Source organism: Salvelinus sp. IW2-2015, linkage group LG36 (genome assembly GCF_002910315.2).
Source record: "Salvelinus sp. IW2-2015 linkage group LG36, ASM291031v2, whole genome shotgun sequence".
NCBI lineage: Eukaryota > Metazoa > Chordata > Actinopteri > Salmoniformes > Salmonidae > Salvelinus > Salvelinus sp. IW2-2015.
The window spans coordinates 24,031,043-24,038,747 of NC_036875.1; positions in this window are offsets into that span (position 1 = coordinate 24,031,043).

Here is a 7,705-nt window from a genome sequence, read left to right on the forward strand (position 1 = left end):
CGTTTGCCTCGTTGTCCTTATCAACCTCTGGGGTCACTAATGTGAAGTGCCCGTAAAATTGTCAGAAACCTCTTACAAGACATGACGTTTGAGGGGAAAGGCAGTTGATAGAGTGGTGCAGTTTTCCAGTAGTGTTTGAGGTTCTTCAACTTCACCAGGCCCCATGTAAATGACCATAGACAAGGTAGCAAAACAGTTCTGAAATGGAAATGTCCTTCCATGCCTCTGTCTTGCCTTCTGCTTCTTAGCCCCATATTTTAGTGTTCATCACCAGGGTATCAAAACTGCCGAGGTGAAGAACAACTGGAAAAGTTGCATGGGCTGTACATTAGAAGTTGGGTCCAATTGAGGGCCTACTGGCGTTTTGGGCGGAAAAGTGGAGGTGGTGGGGCCACATCCTCCTCAAGAACAGAGTGCCAACGGTCCCTCCTCCGCTCTGGCAGGTTCCACGCTGGACGGTTCACGCTGCCCTTCCTCCGCACGTCGTTGCTGCCCTTCCTCCGCTTCTTTGCCGCCGGCTTACCACCCTTTGATGGCCGGGCGGGGGTAGGTGTGGTGCCGGGATACAGCGGGTCCAGCTGGGATGGACCAGCTTCAGTGGGGGATTTTCTCCTTTGGCTCCCAATCAGAATCGCTGGGACTTGTGAAATAAAGACAGACACATATTATATATACACAAATTTGTGACCATGGTGAGGGTTTTGGACAATTCCTTTTGATATAAGATACATGGAAACAATTAGTAATAATTTATACAGACAATAATATCATATACACAACTTTTGTGACATGGTAGGTTTTGTCAATTCCATTTTAAGATGATAAATACATGGAAACAATCTAGGTTACATTAATTATACAGACACATAATATAATACACAATTTGTGACCATGGTGAGGTTTTGTCAATTCCATTTTAGATATTAAATACCATGGAAACATATTGGGTAATAATTATACAGACACATAATATATATACACAATTTTGTGCCATGGTGATGGTTTTGTCAATTCCATTTAGAATATAACAATACATGGGAAAATTAGGTAATAATTAAGTACACCAACATAATACATGATATACGACGATCTGTGCCATGGTGAGGTTTTGTCAAAGTTATTCCATGTTAGATAGTAAATACATGGAAACAATTAGGGCTAATATTATAATGACCGATATATACAGTGGGGAGAACAAGTATTTGATACACTGCCGTTTTGCGATTTTCCTACTTACAAAGCATGTAGAGGTCTGTAATTTTTATCATAGGTACACTTCAACTGTGAGAGACGGAATCTAAAACAAAAAATCAAAATCACATTGTATGATTTTTAAGTAATTAATTGCATTTTATTGCATGACATAAGTATTTGATACATCAGAAAGCAGAACTTAATATTTGGTACAGAAACCTTTGTTTTGCAATTACAGAGATCATACGTTTCCTGTAGTTCTTGACCAGGTTTGCACACACTGCAGCAGGGATTTTGGCCCACTCCTCCATACAGACCTTCTCCAGATCCTTCAGGTTTCGGGCTGTCGCTGGCAATACGGATTTCAGCTCCCTCCAAAGATTTTCTATTGGTTCAGGTCTGGAGACGGCTAGCCACTCCAGGATTGAGATACTTCTTACGGAGCCACTCCTTAGTTGCCTGGCTGTGTGTTTCGGGTCGTTGTCATGCTGGAAGACCCAGCCACGACCCATCTTCAATGCTCTTACTGAGGGAAGGAGGTTGTTGGCATGAATCTCGCATACATGGCCCATCCATCTCCCCTCAATACGGTGCAGTCGTCCTGTCCCCTTTGCAGAAAAGCACCCAAAGAATGATGTTTCACCTCCATGCTTCACGTGTTGGATGGTGTTCTTGGGTTTGTACTCATCCTTCTTTTCTCCAAACACGCGAGTGGAGTTTGACAAAAAGCTCTATTTTTGTTCATCAGACCACATGACCTTCTCCCATTCCTCCTCTGGATCATCCAGATGGTCATTGGCACCTTCAGACGGGCCTGGACATGCGCCTGCTTGAGCAGGGGGACCTTGTGTGCGCTGCAGGATTTTAATCCATGACGGCGTAGTGTGTTACTAATGGTTTTTCTTTGAGACTGTGGTCCCAGCTCTCTTCAGGTCATTGACCAGGTCCTGCCGTGTAGTTCTGGGCTGATCCCTACCTTCCTCATGATCATTGATGCCCACGAGGTGAGATCTTGCATGAGCCCCAGACCGAGGGTGATTGACCATCATCTTGAACTTCTTCTATTTTCTTCTATTTCTAATAATTGCGCCAACAGTTGTTGCCTTCTCACCAAGCTGCTTGCCTATTGTCCTGTAGCCCATCCCAGCCTTGTGCAGGTCTACATTTTATCCCTGATGTCCTTACACAGCTCTCTGGTCTTGGCCATTGGTGAGAGGTTGGAGTCTGTTTGATTGAGTGTGTGGACAGGTGTCTTTTATACAGGTAACGAGTTCAACAAGGTGCGTTAATACAGGTAATGAGTGGAGAACAGGAGGGCTTCTTAAAGAAAAACTAACAGGTCTGTGAGAGCCGGAATTCTTACTGGTTGGTAGGTGATCAAATACTTATGTCATGCAATAAAATGCAATGAATTACTTAAAAATCATACAATGTGATTTTCTGGATTTTTGTTTTAGATTCCGTCTCTCACAGTTGAAGTGTACCTATGATAAAATACAGACCTTCACATGCTTTGTAAGTAGGAAACCTGCAAAATCGGCAGTGTATCAAATACTTGTTTCTCCCCACTGTATATACACAATTGTGACCATGGTGAGGTTTTGTCAATTCCATTTTAGATATAAAATACATGGAAAAAATTGGTAATAATTATACAGACACATAATCGTATATCACAATTTTGACCATGGCGTGAGGTTTTGGTCAATTCATTTTAGATATAATACATGGAAACAATTAGGTAAATATTATCTACCGACACATAATATATATACACAATTTGTGACCATGGTGAGGGTTTTGTCACTTCCATTTTAATATAAATACCTGGAAACAATTAGGTACTAATTATACAGACACATAATACTATATATACAGCAATTTTGACCATGGTGAGTTTGTCAATTCCATTTTAGATATAAAATACATGGAAACAATTAGGTAAATAATTATACACAGACACATAATAATATATACACAATTTGGGTGCCATGGTGAGGTTTTTGTCAATTTCCATTTTAGATAATAACAATCCCATGGAAACAATTAAGTCATAATTATACAGACACAATAATCTAATTATTCACGAATTTGTGACCCATCGGTGAGCGTTGTGTCAATTCCATTTTAGATAAATAAAATACATGGAAACATTAGGTAAATAATTATACAACATATAATATATATCACATTTGGTGACGCATGGTGAGGTTTGGTCAATTCTATTTTAGATATAAAATCAGGAAAACAATTAGGTATAATTCTACAGAACACATCATATATATACACAATTTGTGACCATGGTGAGGTTTTGTCAACACACCGACATACACCACAAATGTAGAAGCAATATGTACTTTCTACATTTCAATTACTTGTGTACTTTTATCTTTCATGTCCTAAGTCATATTTTTATATAAGGCAAATAAAATACAATATCTCAAACAACTCAATGAATTCTATTTTGATATTTACTAATTTTAAACAACGTTACTCACCGATCCAAAACTGCGTCTTCAACGTGGAGGACATGTCCTTCAAATTCTGACTCCACGGAATCAAATCTCCCTGGATAATTAGTGTTCACTATCCAGATCTCTCTATTTCATCAATTAATATCGTGCATATCTGTGTACCTGGTCTTGGTCTTGATTTTGCTGCTTTAATTAGCCATTATTGTAACTTGAAACTGCTCAAGAAAAAAACGTTGTTGCGCGCGTAAAACGGCAGGGTACTTCCTTCTGGTAGAGTTTTCAATGGCGAAAGGCAATGGTGGTACGCATCGCTTTACAAGAAGCTATTAGTTTCCCGGGTAGAACCATTGCATATGCCCATTGTACCTCTGTTCATTGCTTATCTATCCAGCTAGATTCAAGAAGATCAGTGGTCATTGGGTCCGAAAATACGTCAATCAACGAAGGAAGTCATTCGATTGGCGCGTCAGGAGGTCGTTGTTTGGTCCTGTTCAAATCATTTTTTTCGGTCAATATGTCCGGAAAGAACCATGAAGTTGTTGTTTTTACTAACAAACAGAGGATTCTAAGAATCCGAACTTTGACTTTGATAACCGTCCCTTTAAGAGTGAGGAATACAATGAATGTTTAGTCCAAAGTTGAAAGGACGCTGATTTTTCACACAAGCCGTTCCACAAAATGTTTTTGTGGTAGGCTATAACATGGTTATTCGAACAAAAACCACTTGATTGTTTCGTCGTGACCTTTAGGATTGCCAAAAGAAGAAAATTTCCTAGGTAATTGGAATGATTTTTATTGCTATTCTTCTGACTTTCGTGACTAATGTACTTTGTTGTAACTGTTACCTAATGTGTTGTTTTACTGATGATAATCGCTTTTGCCAGTGAAGCTTTTAGAAATCGGACATAGGCTAGACTTAACAAGAGCGTATAGCTTGATTATGGTGTATAACACTTCTATATTAATTGAAGCTTACAATATTTATATTATGACATTTCGCCAATTTTTTTTTTTTTTTTTTTTCTGAAATACGTGGCGCTAAGCGGCACCAGTCCTAGCCAGGTTTCACACCCATGCTATTTTGTTTGTTTTATTGCGTTGTTCGTAACTTGTTTTGTACATAATGTTGCTGCTACCGTCTCTTATGACCGTAAAGAGCTTCTGGACATTAGAACTGCGATTACTCACCTCAGATTAGACAAAGAGTTTTTCTTCAATGAGCTGGATGGGAGGGATATACTACAGACACCCGACCAGGCCTGGATACCCGTCATTCGCTGGAGAAGGAAACGGAGATATYGCAGAAAAAGATAAGGGTGCCTTGTGAGGATCAGGCGACGACCTGCTAATCTGCCTTTGCCTYMTGTCCTGCTAGCTAACGTTCAATCGCTGGAAAATAAATGGGACGAATTGAAAGCACGCATATCCCACCAACGGGACATTAAAAACTGTAATATTTTATGTTTCACAGAGTCGTGGCTGAACGACGACATTAAGAACGTACAGCTGGCAGGATACACTCTATCGACAGGACAGAACAGCAGCCTCTGGTAAGACATAGGGCGGGGGCCTATGCATATATGTAAACAACAGCTGGTGCACAATATCTAAGGAAGTCTCAAGGTTTTGCTCGTCTGAGGTAGAGTATCTCATGATAAGCTGTAGACCACACTATCTACCTCGAGAGTTTTCATCTGTATTTTTTGTAGCTGTCTACATACCACCACACTCCGATGCTGGCACTTAAACCACAGTCAATGAGCTGTATACCACCATAAGCAAACAGGAAAATGCTCATCCAAAGGTGACGCTCCTAGTGGCCGGGGACTTTAATRCAGGGAAACTTAAATCAGTTTTTCCTCATTTCTATCAGCATGTTAAATGTGCAACCWGAGACCACCTTTACTCCACACACAGAGACACGTACAAAGCTCTCCTTTGCCCTCCATTTGGCAAATCTGACCATAATTCTATCCTCCTGATTCCTGCTTGCAAGCAAAAAACCTCTCTGGGATAGGTGCTGGGGACAAAAACCTCTCTGTCGACAACTTCCGGTGAAATTGGAGGGCGCACAATTCAAATAAATAATCATACAAATKATGGATATTAAACATTTAGGTACATACTGTACAAGTGTCTTATATCAGGTAAAAGCTTAAAGTCTTGTTCATCTAACTGCATTGTTCGATTTACAATAGCCTGTTACATCAAAATATTTTTCAAGACCAGCACAGGCTTCGTAATTTAACAAATAGCTGATTTAAATATTCAGATACATTTTTGAATCTTTCCCATCTGATTTTGGCAATCCCAAAAGGTCCAGCTACTACATGGCATGGTAGTTTTGTTCGTAAATCCTTCTTTATATCCCAAAAACTCTGTTTAGTTGGCACATTGGGATTTGAGTACTCCACTCGTTCAAGCAGGGCGAGAAGGAATCAAAAATCTACCGCTATAACTTTGCTTTTAAGCAAGTCAAAATACATTCTCTATTTAATCCTCGAGAGTTTACGCTAAAATGTAATTAAACTATACTATTTAATACAGAAAGAAAGTATGTTTCAATAGAAATTTGGCAAAATGAACAGTGCCCATCCTCTTATGTCGGAGCAGACTGATTCCAACTCCTGACTCGCCAGTACCAAAACTCTAATACTTTTCCTCGTATTGGGAAGAAACAAGCCTGAAACCTTGACAAAGACTGTTGACAATCTAGTGGAAGCCATAGGAATTGCAATCTGGGAGCTGGAATTGCGATATGACGCCATAAATTTCCATATGAAAGAGCATTGGCTTCTCTCTCTCTTTTGTATAAAAGAATTCCATTGGTTTATTCTTTGGATTTTGGCCTCATGATTGTCCTTGTGTTTTAGGTTCATACATTATTTTAACATTTCTACTAACTATAAAAGTGTTTTCCATCCAATGGTACCAATTATATGCATATCCTGGCTTCTGGGCCTGAGTAACAGGCAGTTTACTTTGGGCACGTCAGTCAGACAGGAAGTGGGGAAAAATAGACCCTAGCCTGAAGAAGCCCAGTAACTCGGTCTTTAAAAAGTGGTCAGATCAAGCAGAAGCTAAACTACAGGACTGCTTTGCTAGCACAGACTGGAATATGTTCTGGGATTCTTCCGATGGCATTGAGGAGTACACCACATCAGTACGTACATACCCCAACCAGAAGCCATGGATTACAGGCAACATTCGCACTGAGCTAAAGGGTAGAGCTGCCGCTTTCAAGGAGCGGGACTCTAACTCGGAAGCTTATAAGAAATCCCTCTATGCCCTCCGACGAACCATCAAACAGGCAACGCGTCAATGCAGGACTAAAATCAAATCGTACTACACCGGCTCCGACGCTTGTCGGATGTGGCAGGGCTTGCAAACTATTATAGACTACAAAGGGAAGCACAGTCGAGAGCTGCCCAGTGACACGAGCCTACCATACGAGCTAAATAACTTCTATGCTCCCTTTGAGCAAGTAACACTGAGAGCATGAGAGCATCAGCTGTTCCGGATGACTGTGTGATCACACTCTCCGCAGCCGATGTGAGTAAGACCTTTAMACAGGTCAACATTCACAAAGCCGCAGGGCCAGACGGATTAACAGGATGTGTACTCCGAGCATGCGCCCTGTGCCCAAGAACACWAAGGTAACCTGCCTAAATGACTACCGACCCGTATCACTTACGTCTGTAGCCATGAAAGGCTTTGAAAGGCTTGTCATGGATCACATTAACACCATTATCCCAGAAACCCTAGACCCACTCTAACTTGCATACCGCACCAAAAGATCCACAGATGATGCAATCTCTACTGCAATCTCTATTGCACTCCACACTGCCCTTTCACACCTGGACAAGAGGAACACCTATGTGAGAATGCTATTCATTGATTATAGCTCAGAGTTCAACACCATAGTGCCCTCAAAGCTCATCACCTAGCTAAGGACCCTGGGACTAAACATCTTCCTCTACAACTGGATCCTGGACTTCCTGACGGGCCGCCCCGAGGTGGTAAGGGTAGGTAACTAC